This window comes from Pyrus communis, chromosome 5 (genome assembly GCF_041283825.1).
Source record: "Pyrus communis isolate YQ-2024b chromosome 5, ASM4128382v1, whole genome shotgun sequence".
NCBI lineage: Eukaryota > Viridiplantae > Streptophyta > Magnoliopsida > Rosales > Rosaceae > Pyrus > Pyrus communis.
Window position 1 is genome coordinate 26,607,648 of NC_142569.1, and position 22,420 is coordinate 26,630,067.

The window sequence follows — 22,420 nt, forward strand, 5'->3', positions numbered from 1 at the left end:
TTTCTCCTTGCACGGCTGCAGCACAAGAGTGTTTCTGTGTATGAAATTGGGTTATGGTGTTTGGTGGATGGGGTGGTGCGAAATTATGGTGAGATAGGGATGAATGGTTCTCCTTTTTGTGCGGCAAAAATCATGAAAATAAAGGGAAAAGGCAATGCATTAATTAATTAATTTTGGGAAAGATTTGCTCACCAAATCCTCAAGGAAAAAGGGTAAATAAATGTCAGAATCCAAGAGGAAAAGGGAAAAAGGTATGCGGCAGGACCTAGAGGGAAAGGGAAATGCCTTGCACGGCAAGGGAAGGGGTTTTCTAGAAGAAATAGGTGCGGCTCCCTTTAGGAATGGGATTAGGCCTTCTAGAATCATTTATTTAAATGATCTAATATAATTAGGGATCCTCCTTGTAGCTGGAACCTAGGTAGTGAAAGATTAGGATTGGCTAAGACAAAATAAGGTAGTTTGGCTCATGTTTCCTTCTTTATTTGTTGAGCTCCAAATCTTCTTTGCCTTGAATTAATTCTTCCATCTCATTAGCATATTCTTAGCCCTTCTTGAACTTCAAATTCGTCCATCCACCTTGCTCCATGCATGTGCTATCCATTCTAAGCCCAAAACTGCTCTAAAATGCTCCAAATTGCCTTTTCTTGCCACTTTAGCCAATTGAACCTACAAACACACGAAAATAGCCTAAATCACTATAATAAATAGAAACTAACTCACTACATGCAAAGAAATAAGCTAACAAAGTCGCATAAATATGATCCTGTCAATAATCTTATTGACATTGTCCTCGAATACGAGTTAATTGAATCATGTTTCTTGTATGCATGTGACTGAATTCAATTAAAACACATGATTAGGTATGAATGTGGGAAAGTTAGTTGTCTAGATGAATGCGATACTACGCACACTAACTTTATACCTAAATCACATCTTTACCAACGACTTCAGGTCTATCAAACTTGATTAAGAGCATTGGCACACTCCTTGTTGTACGAATGGTACTACGTTACCATTTAAGATACCTTAAATTCTCTCCATTCCAGAAGAACGTCGTTGAGTCTTAAGGATATTCGAGATGACAATAATCATGAATGAAACCACTAATGGAAAATAGAGTGGAATATCTTTGCACCACCTCCAAAAATGAGCTTGAATCTTTGCTTTGGGGCCAATGGGCTGCCTCCTAACTGGGAACACGTTACATATGGCCGGCCTAGAGCCTGGTGATTGAGCAGTTTACTTGCTTTGGCATGATCATTTGGGACACTTAGGTCAAACAATGATGCCATGTCATCTTCTTACCCGAAGTAAGGATCAAGTGCTTACAAGCACACTTTGCCAAGCCTGCTCATTTGGGAAAATTGATTTCTATATCATCCCTAGCAAAGATACGAAACAACCCTTTTTCATAATGGATTCAAGGGAATATATGTGGACTAATCTTACCAAAATTCGGACCATATAAATACTTATGGCTTTAGTTGATGAATCAACAAACTGGTTACATGTTCGTGCATACACATTGCTGCTAAACCTCCTAGCCGATTTTAAGGGTTCACCACCCTACTTATCCTATAAAATCTAGAAGACTGGATAATGCCAGAGAGTTAATATCGATGGTTTTCGATAAGTATTGCATGTCTTTTGGGTTTATAATTGGACATCGAATTCCTATGTTCACCCCAAATAGCCTCGCATAGTGATCATAAAGTGTAATTTAAATGATTGCCCGGATCTTAGTGAACATACCAAGCTTTCAGTTTCTGCCTAGGGCTATGCAATCTTGTATGCAGCTATGTTGGTCCACCTTGAGGCCCATTGCTGATAGGAGCATATTTATGCGACTTAGTTTGCTTGTTTTAGTGCATTTATGTTATTAATTCTTAGTTATTTTAGTTCTTTAAGCTTCTTTTGTGTGTTTTCAGGTTCATGAGACGTATTTGGTGAAAGGATGCATTTTGGAGCCTTTTGGAGCACTTTTGGGCACAAATTGGATAGCTTATGCTTGGAGCAAAAGGAATGGACGAAATTGAAGAGTTGATGTAGCAAGGATTCCTACTACGACGAGGATTCCAATTACGAGAAGGTTTCCAAATTGAAGGAGGTTTCCCATTCACATGAGGATTCCTAGTTGGACGAGGATTCCTAATCACACAAGGATTCCTACTTGAAGTAAGAAAGTTAAGCCAAAGTTTCCTATTTTGGTTGACCTTTCCTAAATCAAGAACGCTCTAAGTTTTAGCACTTAAGATGGCTCCCGAGCACCCTTGGACAACAAACAAAGGTTCTTTGCAACTTTCCCTTCCTTGCCGTGCAAGGAAGGTTGTTTCCCTTTCTTTGTGTAAACTTCCCTATTTTTCATATGTGTTAGGACCTTTCCCTTATTCTAATACCTCTTGCTTTGTGCCTTACCTTTCCCTAAGCTTTGTGCCGCACCCTTCCCTTGTGTTTCCTGATTTCAATTTCTTATTTCCTAGTTTAATTCACTTTCCTAGTTCTAAAACTTTCCCTAAAGTCCTAATTTCTGATTTCTTGCAAGGAATTGACTTTTCCTTCCTTCTTTTGCACCAATTTCGTTTCTTACCTTAAATTCCCTTTCCTTGCTGTGCAAGAGGTTTAATTTCTGATTCCTTGCAAGGCAAGGACATTCCTTACTTGTTTTAAATTCGTGCATCCCCCTTTTCTGATTTTATTTGGACTTTATTCACTTACCTTTTCTATTTAGACTAGGAAATCTGAATCATAACTCAATTAGGTATGTTATTAACTTCCCAAAACACATATAATCAGCCCTTGGCCGAACCCTAGAGGGGATTGACCACCAAAACTCGTCCATTCACTCCCACACACATTCATTCATCCCAAAACATCATCAAAACAACCCAGAAACACAACCAGCCGCTCCACCTTCTTCCACCATCATTGCCGAGTCCTCCACCACCTTCCAACCATCAAACACTCATCCACACTCAACCTACATCCCTTGTCGTGCCTCTAAACACCCCAAAATCCATTCTACACAGAAACCATCACAACCCAATCTGCCGCAAGTAAGGGAAAGGAGACAGATTCACTCAATTGTTTGGCTCTTCATTCTGAGTTGTTGAACAATTTTAGGTGTATTCTATCTTATATTTCAATGTCTAATTCATGTAATCTTTGTTTTTCTTTGAGAATGATTGGCTAAATTCGTTTTGGCTAAGGGTGTATTCGAAACCATGATTATATATGTGAAATAAGTTGATTACTTCCAGTTATCGTTGCATAAGTCGTGAATACAATTTGCTTAACCGTTTAATTTAGAACTTATTCTTGTATGTTGATTGAGAGTGCACGCTTAATTTGCATGCTTGAATTTGGTGCTAGGGTATAAGTTTGTTTCACCTAATCGTTATGAATTTATATTCGCAAGTAGTGAAGGTCGCTAGTCACGATCGTGTTGAGTAAATTCCTGGCAGGAGTATCATGTTTTTCATAGTTACAAATGCCTTGTCGATGCTTATGATTTCCAAAGAACGTAATGATTCTAACTTGTGTCTTTATCATGCTGTTCATATAGACAACTTGTTAGGAATAATTTGGTTGCGATGCATATTCATCCAATTCAATGATTCTAGGGAAATCTGAAGGTTAATTTAAGCGGACCTAATTAACGTGGAGTGTCGAGGTTCATAACTTATTGAATTGATAACTGGAAATTGATTTACGTTGCATATATTTCATGTGTGGAGAAAAACCCCTTAGCTATTCCATCATCCATTGGTTCATCACAATTTGTCTTACAATCTGTTTTCTTTACAATCTGTCCATTTAATTTAATTTCGTCCAAACACAATCCCCCCATATTTTGTTAAGTCTTAGTCTTTATAATCTATCTTATTTGGTGTTTTTAAGTATTTTGAGTCATAAGCACTTTCAAATTCGTCCAAATCAAGTTTTAGTGGTTGTTTGAGTCAACTTGGTTGTTTTAGGCAATTTTGAGTGTTTCAAATCTGTTTTGAGTCATAGTAGTCTAATTAGAGTCTTTAAGTTTAGTTTTTGTGTTTTTAAGTCAATTTATATTAGATTAGCACCCCTAGTTAATCCCCGGTTAGAACGATCCCTACTTACATCATTACTACAATTGTCACAAATAGGGTTTAATTTGTGTGTCACATTCGTAACGAAACAATTGCCACCCAACCATTTTAACGTTAAAGTTGGTTACTGGGTATGAACTTGACGTTTCATACTTACACATTTGAGTGTGCATGTAATGTGCCAAGTTGCGTCACCGCAACTTACCAATATGGGTTATCACAGAAGGTTGTAAATTTTTGTCGATTATGATTCTCCTTCACACTAGCTCTTTAGAGCCTTTTCATGCAATCTCTTTAACACTCATTTATGGATTATCACTTCAATGAGACAGTCTTCTTGCCATTAAGGGGAGATAAAAATGTCAACGTTCCTATATGATAGAAGCATATTTAGGCAACTTAGTTGGCTTGTTCTTGTGCATTTACGTTGTTATTTCTTAGTTCTTTAAGTCTTTTAAGTTATTTTCGTATGTTTTCAGGTTCTAAGGGCTAAAGGAGCAAAGAAGTGCATTTTGGAGCCTTTTGGAGCACTTTTGGGCTAAGGATGGATAACTTATGCTTGGAGCCAAAGTGTTGGACGAAATTGAAGGCCTTGTATGCACTTTAGGACACAAAACAATGGCCCTAGCCCAATTACACAACCTTGCCGTGGGCTTAACCCTATTTCCCTTCCCTTGCCGTGCAAGGGGGAGCATTTTGGGTCCATTTTATGCACTTAAACCTTAGCCCTTTAACCTTGCAACCCCATTCTATCATTTCAGCACATTCACTTCCATATTCCCTCTTTAATCCACATGCATTCATCATCATTCACCCTAGCTTGCAGCCACATGCTTTCCCATTTCTTTAAATCAGCCACATGCACCCAAACAAGCCTTTGCCGTGCATAACCTTGGCAATTCCAGCTTTCCACCAAGCAACCTAGCTGTCATTCCACATGCATTCACTCTTAATCATTCAACCATGCAGCCACACATTCATTCTCCACCTTTGTGCCGTGCTTCCCCCTTCATTCCAGCCATTCCACATGTCTTTCCAACCTAGCCACATCCACATGCACCCATAATCATTCACTCACCTTGCAGCCACATGCATTCCCCTTTGCAATTCCAGCTTTCCACCAACAAATCTAGCTGTCACTCACATGCATTTCCTTCATTATTTCAGCCACATATCCTCCCATTCTCCCTATAAAACCATGCATTCCCTCACCAACAAAGAGGAGAACCATTGAAGCCGTGCAAAAGCATCCATTCCAGCATCCAATTCCAGCAACAATCCCTTTGTGCCGTGTATCACCAATTCCCAGCCTTTGCCGTGCCTTCCTCCACCATTCCAACACTTCACACCATCACACATCCATTCCTCCATACAAATACCACCCCAAAACCTATCCTTAGACCTTGTGCCGCAACAAAGAGGAAGAGGAGAGGGCCTAAACGTTCATACAATTCAAGTTTGAGTTGTTGGAATGTTTAGGTGTTTCTTTTTCTTTGATTTCAATGTTTAATTTCAATTCTCTTTGTCTTGTACTTATGAGGAACTAAACCCCCCCTTGGCTAGGGGGGGATTTGAAATACATGTTTATGCTTGCGATATAATTTGATTACTTCTAATTGCGTTTCATAAGTTGTGAATTCAATTTACTTATCTATGTGATTTACACTTATTTATGTATGTTTATTGAGAGTGCACGCTTAATTTTCATGCATGATTATGACGCTAGAATATAAGTGAGTTTCACCTAATAGTTATGAACTTATATTCACAAGTAGTCAAGGTTGATGATCTCAATCGCGTTAAGTAAATTCTTGGCATAAGTTTCATGCAATCATAGTAACAAGTGCTTCGTCAATGCTTATGGTTTTCATAGAACTTAATGATTCTTGCTTGTATCTCTATTCTGCAATCATGTAGGGGACTTGTGGGGAATGTTTTGGGTTGTCGTATGCAATCATCCAACTCAATAACGTTAGGAAAATCTGAGGGTTAATTAGTGCAATTCACCGTTAATCTGGGGCGTTGAGAATTCATGGTTTATTGAAAAGCAATTGGAAATCGTTTTATATGCAAGTATAACATGTATGGAGATGAACCCCTTAGCTAGCTTCCCATCCATTCATTAAAATTCATTTTAAAATCTGTTCGTTTTACAAGTTTTAAGTTTTGTTTTCAAATTCGTCAAAATCAAAATCCCCCTTTACTTGGAGTGTCAATTTAGTTAGAAATCAATTTAGTTTGTGTTTTTAAAGTATCTTGAGTTAAGTTATAACTATTTTCGTCCAAATTCTTCTCTTTTGCTAAAAACTGCCCAGAAAGTAGTTTTAAGGTAGTTTTGAGTGTTTTCTTGCTGTTTTGAGTCTTTTGGTTTGTCTTAGTGTTTTAAAGTTTAGTTTTGCATTCTTTGAGTCTAGTATAGTGTTTTAAACTTGTTTTTACGTATTTGAGTCAGTTTTCAAATTAGATTAGCACCCCTAGTTAATCCCCGGTTAGAACGATCCCTACTTACTTCATTACTACAATTGTCACAAATAGGGTTTAATTTGTGCGCGTATAATTCTCGCATCACTATAGAACGGTGCAAATTTGCATGGATGTTGCCCACTATGTCTCATCTCGATCCCCGTACCGCATAAGTGTGATCAGCAAGTGTGATGAATTCTAGCTTTCAAAATGTTGCTCTAGACATATTCCTCTGATCTTGCTAAAGTGACGAGATCATATACCAACTACAAACAAACTTGCAAGGATAAAAGTACCTAACAGATGTCGAGTCAACATCCCTGAAGGGTGTGCCGCTGATGTTGAACAGTCTGGTACACCGGCTGATAGCCAATAAATATGTCTTGGCCAGAAGCATGACGGATCACTCGGTTCATACGATTCACTTCCCTAGAAAAAGATGGTCACGGCGCAACAATGAATCCATACTCGATCCTTGCCTTAAATCATTTTCATCTCATGAGATTAATCTGGATTACTCCCAAGACTTGAAGTTCTTGGTCCAATATACTAGTTTGGATGAGTTAATGGAATTGGAATGAGATTGTTATCGATCATGTTTGCACTTATATGGTAGCTACCGACATAAATGAAAAGCGATGATATCGAACCGTGTTTCATTGATTAGTGACAACACTGCCCGAGGTAACCCTGTTGTATTACAAGTGGGAAAGGAAACATAATGAGATGAATGAAACAGTGCGATATGATGCATGCCTTACGGCGCAAGGTTTCTCTCAAATGCTATGTGATTGATTGCAGCATTACGAATTGGTTAGTATTTCTTTATGGAATATTGATACCGAGATTTACATGTAAGTTCTCGAAGAATAACATGGACTGGTTTAAATAGTTCTAAACCACGAAATGCCCTCTTAACTTGTTAAAGGTGTTCACTTATGGATTAAAGCAATCCGGCATATGTGTTATACCCGTCTAAGTGATTATTTGATCATTTAGGGATATGAAGTAAGCCCTTGTGTTCTATGAAGCCATATTCTGAATTGCTAGAGTTACAGTTTATGTCATTGACATGAATCTCACTAAGACTCTAGAAGAGCTTAATAAAACTGCCTCGCACCTAATGACGGAATTTGCGATGAAAGATCTTAGGAAAAATCGTTTACACCTTAACCTAAAGTTAAAGCATTGTTCTAACGAAACTTTGGTTTTCCAGTTGAATTACAACATGAAGGTGTTACATTTGAGTATACCTATGATCTTCCATACTCTATATGCAAAGCAGACCCTTGAAGAGGTTATGGAACTCGAAATTCGATATCTAAGTTTGATGCGGGAATTATACGCACACAAATTAAACCCTATTTGTGACAATTGTAGTAATGATGTAAGTAGGGATCGTTCTAACCAGGGATTAACTAGGGGTGCTAATCTAATAAAAAATGACTTAAAAACACAAAAACTAAACTTAAAGACTCTTAATAAGACTACTATGACTCAAAACAGATTTGAAACACTCAAACTGCCTAAAACAATCAAATTGACTCAAACAGAAACTAGAACTTGATTTGGACGAATTTGAAAGTGTTTATGACTCCAAATGCTTAAAGACACAAAATAAAATAGATTTGAATGACTAAGACTCAACAAAATATGGGGGGATTGTGTTTGGACGAATTTAACTAAATGGGCAGATTGTAATTTAAAGGCAGAATGTAAATATGAATGATTTTAAGACAAAATGTGATAGAATTGAATGGATGGGAAGCTAGCTAAGGGGTTCATCTCCATACATGTTATACTTGCATATAAAACGATTTCCAATTGTTTTTCAATAAACCATGAATTCTCAACGCCCCAGATTAACCGTGAATTGCACTAATTAACCCTCAGATTTTCCTAACGTTATTGAATTGGATGATTGCATACGACAACCCAAAACATTCCCCACAAGTCCCCTACATGATTGCATAATAGAGATACAAGCAAGAATCATTAAGTTCTATGAAAACCATAAGCATTGACGAAGCACTTGTTACTATGATTGCATGAAACTTATGCCAAGAATTTACTTAACGCGATTGAGATCATCAACCTTTACTACTTGTGAATATAAGTTCATAACTATTAGGTGAAACTCACTTATATTCTAGCGTCATATTCATGCATGAAAATTAAGCGTGCACTCTCAATAAACATACATAAATAAGTGTAATTCACATAGATAAGTAAATTGAATTCACAACTTATGAAACGCAATTAGAAGTAATCAAATCATATCGCAAGCATAAACATGTATTTCGAATCCCCCCCTAGCCAAGGGGGGGTTTAGTTCCTCATACGTACAAGACAAAGAGAATTGAAATTAAACATTGAAATCAAAGGAAAAGAAACACCTAAACATTCCAACAACTCAAACTTGAATTGTATGAACGTTTAGGCCCTCTTCTCTTCCTCTTTGTTGTAGCACAAGGTCTAAGGATAGGTTTTGGGGTGGTATTTGTATGGAGGAATGGTTGTGTGATGGTGTGAAGTGTGTATGAATTTCTGGAATGGTGGAGTGAAGGCACGGCAAGGATGGGATTGTTGCTGGAATTGGTGCTGGAATGGATTGGTGCTTGCGGCTCAAATGGAATTCCTTTGGTGTTTATTTGTGTATGAATGAATCCCTCCCCCCTTGTGGCTGCAATGGATGTTTATTTATAGGTGGATGAATGATTAAAAGAGGGAATATGACAGCTAGGAGGGAATGATTAAAGAGGGAATGCATGTGGAATTGCAAGGGGGAAAGCTGGAAATGGGATATGAAATGCACGGCAATGAAGGGAGAATGTGGCTGCAATGATTTTGGAAGAATGATATTGAAATGGGAAAGCATGTGGCTGCCAACTAGGGTGAATGATTGAAGTGGGAATGGAAGAATGTGGCTGCAATGATGAAGTGGGAAGGCTGGAAAGTGGAAGGGGAAGCCACGGCAAACAAGGGAAGTTGCTGAAACTGTGAATGAAGGCAGGTTGTGTGGAGGGGGGATGTTATTTATTTCTGAAATTAGGCAAGAACTTTGGAATATAAAAGGGTATGTGAGTTATGGCTGAGCTTGATATGAAAAAGGAAGGTGTTTAAGTGATTTAAAACAGGAAACAAGGCCCTTCCTTGCACGGCAAGGAAGGGAAACACCAAGGGACACACGGCAAGGGCTTTAATGTTGCAAGGGACATTGTTTTGTGACCTAGAATAGGTAGGAGTCCTTGATATTGCTCAAACATAAGATCTTTAGGTCTTCAATTTCGTCCATTCCTTTTGCTCCAAGCATATGCTATCCATTCCAAGTCCAATTTTGCTCCAAAATGCTCCAAAATGCATCTTTTTGCTTCCTTAGCCATATGAACCTAAAAACACACGAAAATGGCTTAAACTACTAAAACAACTATGAATTAACAATATAAATGCATGAAAACAAGCTAAGTAAGTCGCCTAAATATGCTCTTATCAAATTCCCCCACACTTAGCTTTTGCTAGTCCTCGAGCAAAACAAAACGATAACAAACAAACAGAACGACACTAAACAAGTAAAACACAACCTAAACCTTCCAACAATCGTCTCAGGGATTTCCAATGCACATGACATGTTAAAAATCATTATTCCCACAGATTTTAGCCATCTTTACACTTAAGTACATTCTTAATCATAGTTACCACATACTAGTTCACAATTAAGCATTTAAAACCATGTTTTGAATGTAGTAACATGCCTTAGAGAATTCCCTCAATTCCTCACTAGTTATGCACTCAATTTTCACTCAGATTTTCTGACTACACACCCTACACTAGTTATATGTGAGAGATTGATGTAAACATGAAAGACTAGTACTCACATATGTTATAACAAGGAACGCAATTTCTGGAGTTATTAACATGTATTTGTATATGATCTCATGAACGGAATGCCACTACTTAGACGCGAGAACCAGAGATACCATATGCTCAAACCAATATTAAACTCCACATATTGAAACACATAACAATCAAGATAGAAGTCAAAAAGGGTTGTAACGGGGCTAAAGTATTGGCTAACAAGGAAAGGTAGAGGAAACAAACGTTCTTAAAGCAATAGTGAGCAAAGTATTGAATTAGGCACTTAGAATTCCCTTTAGAACGTAGAAGTCAACTTTGATCACCCAAGGGGGAATCACACAAAACTTAGGGCCATATTCAACTTTTTGGACCCTTTCTTCAACCATCAACGCTTGTGAGTTCATTCTCACTTATTTTCACTCCTTTTCTTTCTTTTCTTCTTCTTTTTCACACATTTTTTTTTCTTTTCTTTTGAATCTCAAAACATACATATAAACTTAAGAACAAACTTTCCCTCCCCCACACTCATTTTCTTGCATAATGTAACTCAAAAGGAATTCATTTAAGTCATGCTCACTATCTTTTAAGAACAAGGGTGTGGATTGTCCTAAACTAGGCTAGGTGAGGATAATGTGGGTTAACAAAGAATAAAGGCTAAACAAAGCTCAACGGGGTTAAAACTTACAACATATACGAAATATGGGAAGTAAGGCTATTTGGCTATGGTTGCAACTACACAACTTCATCTTGATATATGTTATGCAATTCAATGTCATGCTTTGAATGAAACAGATATAAGTTCTAGCATTTAGTTCTATCATGATACAATTGCATTCTAAGTAGCAACCAAGCAAGGAATAATGAGATCATGCAACAACTTTAGAAAACAAAGAATCACAGAATATAACTCTCCAAAGAAGGTAATGGCTCGAGTCTCACAGGGATGTAGCGTTATTATGAGTTCCTTCCTTCAAGCATGTTACAAAAACTGATTTTATTTTTTATTTTTTATGATTGCATGTGAATTCATAAATTATAACCACAACCAAGCATAACTCAAAGGGTAAATCAAACTTTCATCCAAGTTTATAACTCTTTTTAACAGTCATGCAATTACAAACCAAATCCTCATCATTGTGTTGGAAGGTACCCTAAGACACAAACACACAAAAACGACTCAAAACACTCTTTTTAGGTTTTTCAAAGCAATTTTTCAAATTTTTAGGGGATTTTCGGATTTTTAAGTCAACACACACTAAAACACTCTAAATTAGCTTAAAAACACTTAAAAACAGCAAAGAACAACATTGGAAGTTATGGGTGATAAAATCCCACGAATTTGCATCAACAACATTAGTTACCCCCCCACACTTAAATCGAACATTGTCCTCAATGTTTCAAGCATAGACTCACACAAATAACAAACAAACAAACAAAACAACATCTAACAACCTAACATGGCAGAAACAAATTCAACAACAAAGAGAAGAGTTTAGGAACGCAAATCTGGAATTGGAGTGCTTTCTCGGTCTTCCTTTGTTGAATGCATGGGTTGATCTTGGTGATTCCACAGGCTTTCTTGGTCTTCCTTTTATCTGTTTCTTTGTTCAATCTCTCCAATTCGTATTGAAGAGGGTTAGAGGATAACTCAGCATATGCAGTTGTTGCTTGTCTCCACATGCTTCAATGTATCATTTTCACTTGCCTTACTTGCTGCCCTTGCAGAAGTGGTCCCTTCTCTGGAAGTGTATCAACCGTTGAAGATGACTACGCGAGAGCAACGCTAGGTAAGCAACCAGGGAATAGATTCCAGGCAGTCGGTTCCAGATCGGAAGACTGACTCCAAGTGCCGGCTGATTGCTCTCTTTCACTTTGCTATGTGAGTAAGAACAAGGACAAAGGAAAAGACAGGGAAAGAGCATGATATGAGATACTTTTGCTTTTGACCTTGATGATATGAGATACCTTTGCTTTTGAAGAAGCGGCGAATGAATCAGCACATGTATTTGTTGTGCTTGTCTCCACATGCTTCGATCTACCGTTTCCTCCTGCTTCATCTGTACTCCATGAAGGAAAATTTGTGAAAAACAAGTTCATTTGAGCAACATCAACAACATGCAATTAACAATTAAAAGGCGGAATCATGTTTATATGCACTCAAAAACAAAACTTAACCCATGAACTTCAAAGCCTAGTAGATAGGTGAACCAAGACTCAACTCAAAACAAAGTGAGTTGAGAAATCAATACCTTTGTAGATTCCTCTTTGCATAAGCAAAGGCTAATCACCCAAAGAGAGGGCCTTCATTCCTTGCATCTTAGATCCATGGATTTGGATGGATGAAAAGGTTTCTCCAAGTTCCCAAAATTGAAAACCTCTAAGTCTCCACACCAAGGCATATTGTAGAAGAAATGAGTGACCTTGGAGGAGTTTGATTGCTAGATGATCCCTCCAAGGTGGCTGAAATTTTAGAGAGAAAGGAGAGCTTGTGTTCTCATCCTTTCCCCAAAAATTACCCTTAATGAATTTTGGCTATAAAGTCATACTTATTCCTTAATTCATTTGAGTGGCAAACTTGTAAATAAGTCCAAAACCACTCCTTCTTTAACATGGGATTTATTGGGCTATTTGGGCCTTTGTGAATCATTATTCATTAAGTTGTCACACAACTTAAGTCAATGGACTTGACGTTCGAAGCCCATTGGGCCTTAAGGTCCAAAACTATCCCGAGGTCTTTTAACGAACTTATTCGTTTGATTAATAATCATATTAATTAATCCTTGCCATAAATAATTAAACCATTTAATTATTCTTACTCATCTCCGTTGAATCTTCAATCTCTACCTTACACGGTGTACGATCCATTAGGTTCCTTTTAGCGAGGCAGTGGACGATTCAAACTCTTTCAAATCGATTGTGAATTGGAACTTACTTTCAATTCTCCCGTTAGTGATAATACACTTTTAGGGCTTCCACAAACCATGGTTGACGCCTAGCAGCATGTCATGGTTACCCAAGCTAATCAGAAGAGGTGGAGAACCTATTCAGTTTTAGGATTACAAATGCAATACGGTCTTTCTCTAATACAATACTCTTGACCACATTGTTTGGTTTGATAGTTTATTCATGTCTACTATCCAATGTGAGTCTTGTGCTTATATGATTACCTTGAATGTGATTTGGAACACATTCCTAAATCTCATTCATACTTTGGCCAAAGATTCTTAATCATATCATAGAGTATTCTCCCTCAAACAGTTTGAAGGTTAGAGATCCCTTGTTGCGCATTCACTTGCCTCCATGGCTAAGTGGCTTAACCCCAACGATGCCGTGGACACCCTCCTGATGGAGTGACTTTGACATAATCAAAGATTAAGGACCTAACCACAAGACAACTGTGATGCCTCAGGTCAAAAGACTAATTTGCATTATCCCAACCATGAGTTCTCATGTGACATGAATATGAGAACTCTTCGTTGATCGTGTTCAGTGAACTCATTCTCTATTGAGCACCTACGTACTTGTCTTGATGTCACACACACCAATGACTCGAGACTAGTCACTCTCCCTGAGAGAAGACATAGCACGTACTGATCTTAACGGACTGTCAATGCCCAATTGACAATCCTATGATCAGGAACGTTTAGGATGTGTCAACGAAAGAATGGTCTCATGAATCTAACTTCTTTAGATCGCATTCTTCCAATCACATATTCCTTGGACTTATTGTTTAAGCATATAACATTTATATGAGACGGCTCAAACAATAATGTTTGCCCTTAATATTAAACTAGATTAGTTTAACATGTGAAATGTCCATAAAGTATCATCATATGATTGGTTTTAGGGCACATTTCCAACAATCTCCCACTTGCACTAGAGCCAATCAGCTTAGTCATCAGTGATGATACCTCTTCTGTAGTCATTTCATAAATGGCTGAGTAGTAGGCCTAGACAATGGATATCTATATGTTATCCATAGAAGCAACCTTGAGAATAACGACGTCACCATTATACATGATTCTCAATCATGTGGTTCAGTCTCTCATTTGAGTTCGGACCTTGATGAGACCTTGATTCCCTGGCTTGAGCTATCGCCCCATTAGTGTCATACACTTTCTGGTTGGAACCGAATGGAGAGTTCATAAATGAACTTTCCCATCCAAACAACAATGTTGTAAGCTTCTATATGGCAATATATTTTGCATACATGATGGAACACATTAAAGTCATTACTTTTAACGTTTCCACCCAAATATCTCTTTAGTCATAATAAAGAGATATCTCATTATCACTTCATTCATAATGAAGAGATATTCTATGATGGATTAGATTCATAATCTAATACATTTACGCTTCCATTACGTTACTCTAATTCTTCCTCATTCTTGAGGAATCCATCCTTAGTATTTCTTAAATACCTAAGGATTCACTTGACAGTTGCCATGGTTCTGATCCTGGGCTTGCACTGATATCATCTTGTACCGTTCTAGGTACAACTTATATCAATGTTTTCATACAATATGAAATACATAAATCATCTTTCTGCGTATGCATAAAGGATTCTATTTACTCATTATTTCTTTGGGAGTCAAAGGGTACATTCCTAGACTCACTAGAATTGTCATTCTAATTGAAGTTTATCATCATATGAGAAACTTCCTAGCATCTCTTGTCTATTTTAGGGATTGATATAATCCAATTATATCTTGAAATCTATCATTATAGATTTCCATCCCATGTATATAGACTATGTCTCCCATATACATTCTATCATTATAGAATGTTTAAAGTCATAACTTTAACGATGAAGAATTCCTTTCATTTTCAAAATTAATATATATCATGTATATATATTCAAATTTAGGAATATGATTAACTCCCACTAATCTTTTGTAATACCTAGTAAACAAAAGATTCATTTACATCTTTATGAGAAATCAAACGATTTGATCCTTTTTCTCATAAGATGCTTATAGCTCCCACTAACTTGCTAAGATCCATTTCCTTGAGTATATATCGTATATACACTCAATGTAGTCATAAGGATTTTCATTCTTATTTCTTTCGAATTAAGAGGTGCAACTCTATGACATAGTCATAAAGTTCAAAACATTCAACTGAGACGGTTTATAAATCCTTCTGGACTACCTTGGAGCTTGTGGTATAGGAACTAGGTTGTCTTAGAAGTATATATCATATATATATGGGTAATTGATAATGTCCAACGAACTAAATCTTATTCATGTTCATTCTTCTCCTAATGGAGAAATTCATTATCTTACGATGCTACTTTCCTTGATATTTTTCAAGGAAATTAATCTAAAGTGTTACTTTTTCCTTGGATCAAATCTAAGGAGGTAAATACTTTAGACGTCTTACTCATCTACTTACATTTCTTGAATTCTTTGAAACCTTTTGCAAAGTATTCGGACTTGTGTTTATTCAAAATAAACTATAGTCCAACCGAGAGTGATCTTCGGTGAATGTCATACAACATGAGTAGTATTATGTTGTGGACAAGTGCCACTAACATCTAAGTGAATTAACCTCAACAACTTTGTGATTCTTTCTTCTTTCCAAAAGAATAAAGATTCGAACATTTCGTCTCTATACAATTTTAACAAGAAGGTATTGGATCCGGATCTAACGATCCAAAGCATCCATCTATGACCAACTCGTAACTTATGTTTTAGAGGTATCACAACTCAGTTGGGATTAGTCACTACCTTGCAACCTTTTGGGTTTTAAGCATCATCGTATTCTAAACAGTTAAACTACCACATCATCTCTACTATAGAGACAACCAATTACAATAATCTAATTATTGATTAATAAAGAACAATGTTTTGTCAAACAAAACATTCATCCATCTCTACTACAGTGACGGATTTAAGTTCCTTAAAATTGGAATGTAAAGACAATCTTTAGTATTTTCCAATTTCTTTGGTAGTTCATATGAGGAATGATAGGAGCATATTCATGCGACTTAAATGGCTTGTTCTCGTGCATTTACGTTATGTTTCTTTAGTTATTTTAGTACTTTAAGCTATTTTCGTGTGTTTATAGGTCCAAAGGGCTAAAGGAGCAAAAAGATGCATTTTGGAGACTTTTGGAGCACTTTTGGGCTAAGGACGGATAGCTTATGCTTGAAGCCAAAGTGTTGGACGAAATTGAAGACCTAATTGGAGCCAAAGTGTTGGAACCTTGTTCTCTTTAGTTTTAGGACATTTAAACCTTTCCTAATCCCAATCATGCCATGCATAACACACATCCATTCTAACACATTGTCATTGCACATGCATTTCCTTCATTAGTTAACCCACATGCACTTATCACTTATCATCACCACATATCATATCACTTAATCACTTATCACTTATCATCACCACTTAACCACTTATCATATCATAACCACATATCATATCACTTATCACTTATCACTTAACATATCATCCACCTACTTCACCTACAACATCCACCTACTTCACCTACAAATGACATAGCCATATGTTCCCTCCACTACTCCTATAAATACCCTTGCATTCATTCATTCATTCACATCTCATTTTCATACAATTCCACACACAACACATCCATTCCATTGTACATACCACAAACACATCCAAACCCCCCCTTGTTGCCGTGAGTTCCCTTAGAATCCAAACACCATCTTTCCATTTCCATCACTCCTCACTCCATTCCACACTTCCATTCCCCCAAACCAACTATCCTTAGACCTTATGCTACAATAAAGAGGAAGAGAAGAGGGCCTAAACGTTCATACAATTCAAGTTTGAGTTGTTGGAATGTTTAGGTGTTTCTTTGATTTCAATGTTTAAATTCAATTCTCTTTGTTTGTACGTATGAGGAATGGAAGAGAAGAGTGCCTAAACGTTCATACAATTCAAGTTTGAGTTGTTGGAATGTTTAGGTATTTCTTTGATTTCAAAGTTATAATAAACTAAACCCCCTTTAGCTAGGGGGTGATTCGAAATATATGTTTATGCTTGCATTTTGATTTGATTAATTCTAATTGCGTTTCATAAGTTGTGGTTCAATTTGTTTAACCGTTTGATTGATAACTTATTTATGAATGTTTATTAAGAATGCGCGCTTAATTTTCATGCATGAATATGACGCTAGAATATAAGTGAATTTCACCTAATCGTTATGAACTTATATTCACAAGTAGTGGAGGTTGCTTATAAACAATCGCGTTAAATGAATTCTTGGCACGAGTTTCATGCGTATTCCATAGTAACGAATGCCTCGTCAACACTTATAGTTTTCATGATGCTTAATGATCTTTGATTGTATCTTTATTGTGCTTTTCACGTAAAGGACTTTTGGAGAATGTTGTGAATTGCGTTGCGCTAACCCATCCAATTCATTAACTTAAGGAAAACTTGACGGTTAATTTAAGCGGACCTAATTGACCCGGGGCGTTGAGAATTAATGATTTGTTGAAATGCAATTGGAAATCGTTTTATTATGCAAGTATAACATATGTGGAGATGAACCCCGTAGCTAACTTTCCATCCAATTCCATCCATTTGTTCTTTCTTTTCTTGTTTCTGTTTTCATGTTTAATTTAACTTGTTATTCAATTATGTTAAACATGTGAAACTAATTTCTTTTTAGTTAGAGGCGAATTTGAAGCCATGGACATATGTTGGTTATGATTTGATTTACTCCAGTTATGAATTCATGAACTTTAGATGTGGGTTACTTTCCTGTTTTGATTAAGAACTTGTTTATGTATGTGGGTTGAGGGTCGACACTTAATTTGCATGCCTAAAACTTGATGCTAGGATATAAGGGAATTTCACCTAATCGTTATGAACTTATATTCATGAGTAGTAAAAATCGCTAGTCACGATTGTGTTTAGTAAACCCTAGGCTGGATTAACATGCGTATCCCATAGTTATGAATGCCTAGTCGATGTTTATGATTTCCGTTGAACTTAATGATCTTTGTTGAATGTCTCTATCATGCGTATTCCATGTGAGAGACTTTGATTAGGAATAATTTGGTTGTAATGCGTATCCCATTCAATCCAATGAATCTAGGGAAATCTGAAGGTTAATTTAAGCGGACCTAATTAACTTGGAGCATTGTCATTCATCGTTTGTTGAAGTCATAACTGGGAGTCAAATTATATGCTTATGTTCATGTGTGGATAAGGAACCCTCTAACTAGTTTTTCATCATTCTATTTTATCAATTTCGTTTTTATAATCTGTTTCCAAGTTTCTGTTTTAGTTTAAATTCATCCAAAACCAATCCCCCATTTATTTTAAAGTGTTAGATTAGTTAGAAATACATTTATTTTGTGTTTTTACGTTTTTGAGTCAGTTTCCAAGTGATTTGCAATCCCTCCTAATCCCCGGTCCAGAACGATCCCTACTTATACATATACTACAATTTGACGAAAAGAGGGTTTAATTTGTGTGCGTATAAATCACGCATCAAATTTTGGCGCCGTTGCCGGGGATTAGAAAATTTGCTAATCCCTTGGATTGTTTTATTTTCGTTTGTTTTTATTCTAGATTCTTAATCTTGTTTTGTTTCTTGTTTTAGGTACTAGTTCATGACTCGGAGTTCTCATCCGATTCGTGAACATATCCCGGAGATCAATGGACAGCTTTATTTTATTCAGTGTATTGGGTTGCCTCCTAAGTAGCGCTTTCTTTATCGTCTTGCAGCCGGACGATGGTGTGCTCATTCCTTACTTAAGGCCCACGGCATGGAGGGGTATGTCCTCCACGACATGCTCAACAAAGTTCTCGTAGTACGGCTCAATGAATGGGAGGGGATAGTGATCCTCCCTGATTCTGGCGTTTGGATTCCTAAATTCCCTGTAACTGATCCCACCACCTTGAAATTGATTGGGTACCTGCACCAAAGAAGGTAACAACCTATTAGTTGAAATGGGAATCAGAATTGGGATTGGAGACTTACTAGGATGTTGTGGCAATGCCCCAAGGGCAGCCACCCTCTTGCCAATTTTAGCATAAGGCACGGCCATATTGGATGTTTTTAGGGTAGTGGCATGCTCGTTGTGCTCCAATCCAATTCCTTCCTCGATGGTGATTCTAGATGCATCCTTCTTGATTTGTGCGGATCCTTTCGGCCTTATGTCCTTAAGCACATCTATGACAAAACAAGAATGAACATCATTAGTATTCTTAATAGATTCAGAAACTTTAAAATTAATCATATCACCACCAAACTCTATAGTTAAGGCTCCTTTGGCCACGTCAATCTTGGTGTGGGCTGTTTTCATGAACGGTCGTCCAAGTAAGAGTGGCGATGGTGGAGAGTGGGTTGAATCCTCCATGTCAAGCACATAGAAATCTGCAGGAAAAATCAAGTGGTCCACCTGCACCAAAACATCTTCCAAAACTCCTCTCGGGTATGCATTAGATCGATCAGCTAATTGAATAATGACACCATCATTTTTAAGCTCTCCTAGATTCATAGATGCATAAACAGAGTATGGTATGACATTAATTGATGCACCTAAATCTAGCATAGCATGTTCGAACCTTTTATTACCAATTACACAAGGGATGGTGAAACTACCTAGATCTTTGCATTTAGGTGGCAGCTTTCTTTGCAATATGGCAGAGACATTCTCACTTACATGTACCACCTCTTTTTCCCGAATCCGTTTCCTTGTTGTACAAATCTTTTTCAAAAACTTCGCATACTTCGGAATTTGCTTTATTGCATCAAGGAGCGGGATATTGACATGCACCTTCCTAAACGTCTCCAGGATGTCTTTTTCATCCTCCTCTATCTTGGCTTGCATAAACCTGCTAGGAAAGGGCACATTTGGTGGAATCACGTTAGAAACAATTGAGTTTGGACCTACCTTACATTTGTTGGACGGCCTAGGAGCTTGAAGTGGTTGTGGCAAGGGTTGCTCCACCCTTGCCGTGGCTTTGCCCTTGCTCTCTTCCTCTTTCAGCAACCTTTCATCCTCTTCTTGGCTTGATTTTGGTGGTTGTGAGGTGGTTCCAACTTCCTTGCCACTTCTTAAGGTGATTACATTGGCGGTTTCGAAACTACCCTTGGGATTGACCACCGTAGTGCTTGGTAACTTACCATTTTCACAGAATTGTCCCAAAAATTCGGCCATTTGTCCCATTTGCTTCTTTAGCTCATTAACCTCCTTTGCTTGGTTCTGCATTCCCTGCACCATTATGGTTAGTAACTGATATGTTTTATCGTCATTCATAGACGTACCTGAGTTGGTTTGGGATGATTGTGCTTGAGGAGGTGGTTGTGGTGCCATTGGCCTTGGAAAGAAACCCGGGGGTTGTCGGAATCCACTTTGTTGGGCATATTGTGGTGCATCTCTCCATTTGAAATTGGGGTGGTCACGCCATCCCTGATTGTACGTGTTGGAGAAAGGATCACCCCTTGGTTGGTTCTGATTCCCAAAGCCCACGACATTGGCAGATTCCCACCCTCCGTTCTCAATTAATTGAGGGCATTGATCAAATTAGTGTCCTTGAATGGAGCATACACCACAAATTGTAGCTCCTTGCGCTTTGGGGCCTTCAACAAACTGCGACAACATAGACGTAAGGTTAGCCATTTGGGATTGTAACTCAGAAATAGAACTTACCTCATTTACATGATGTGGCCGTGGGGTGTCTCTCTGCCCAACACCTTATTGTTGTGCATTGAGTGCTCGATTAGCAATGAGAGTTTTGGCATCCCTGGGTGTCTTGTCCACTAGAGCTCCTCCCGCGGATGCATCCAACATTTGCCGTTCAAGTGGTAGAAGACCTTCGTAAAAATATTGAAGAAGTAGCTCCTCCTTTATTTGGTGCTGTGGACATGAAGCAACAAGAGTTTTAAAACGTTCATAATAAGTTGGAAAAGATTCACCTTGGCTTTGCTGAATTCCACTAATCTTCTTGCGAAGAAGAATGACTCGTGATGTCGGAAAGAACTTCTCCAAGAAGGCTCGCTTCATACTCTCCCATGATGTGACAGTTCCGGGAGCCAACTCATACAACCAATCCTTGGCCTTCTCTAACAAAGAAAAAGGAAAAGCCTTCATCTTCAATATGTTGCTGTCCACGTTCACCGGTGTCATATTTGAGCATACGACTTCGAACTCCTTTAAATGCTTATTGGGGTCCTCCATTGATAACCCATGGAACTTGGGTATATGATGTAGCAAGCTGGACTTCAACTCAAATTCATCGGTCTTCTCAGGGGCTGCCCTAGGGTATTGGATGCAAAGAGGTGCTACATTGGCCAAACCCGAGGCAGAAAGCTCTTTGATGGTTCGATTGTCCACTGCCATGGTTGGTACTTCCTCTTTAACCCAATCCGTGGCCTCCTCTTCAACCTCAACTTTAACTTCTTGCTCTTCTAATTCAGGTTCGGGACTAGGAGGATTAGACTCTTGCAATTTCTTGTTCCTTCTCAAAGTCCTCTCGAAATCGCCGTCAAAGTCGGAGATATGCTCACGAACAGGTTGTCAGCTACGGGTCATAAACTAGTATCTACACACAAGAGCAAACAAGATAAGTAACCAATCTAATAGACTCGGCACAAGTAAGGAAATAAGGTGCCACACACGGCACAAAAACAAAACACACACACACGGTGCAAAACAAAAAATTAAAACAAAACAGAACTAAACAATTTAAACAAGACTCAAGAACAAGGGATTAGCAACTTTGCTAATCCCCGGCAACGACGCCAAAATTTGATGCGGGAATTATACGCACACAAATTAAACCCTATTTGTGACAATTGTAGTAATGATGTAAGTAGGGATCATTCTAACCGGGGATTAACTAGGGGTGCTAATCTAATAAAAAATGACTTAAAAACACAAAAACTAAACTTAAATACTCTTAATAAGACTACTATGACTCAAAACAGATTTGAAACACTCAAACTGCCTAAAACAATCAAATTGACTCAAACAGAAACTAGAACTTGATTTGGACGAATTTGAAAGTGTTTATGACTCCAAATGCTTAAAG

The 22,420-nt window shown here is 37.7% G+C and overlaps 1 pseudogene; it reads right to left on the bottom strand.

Annotated features, from left to right (window-relative positions):
- Nucleotides 1-19,131: 19,131 nt before the first annotated feature.
- Nucleotides 19,132-21,921, bottom strand: LOC148697037 (uncharacterized; annotated as a pseudogene).
- Between the last annotated feature and the right edge of the window lie 499 nt (nucleotides 21,922-22,420).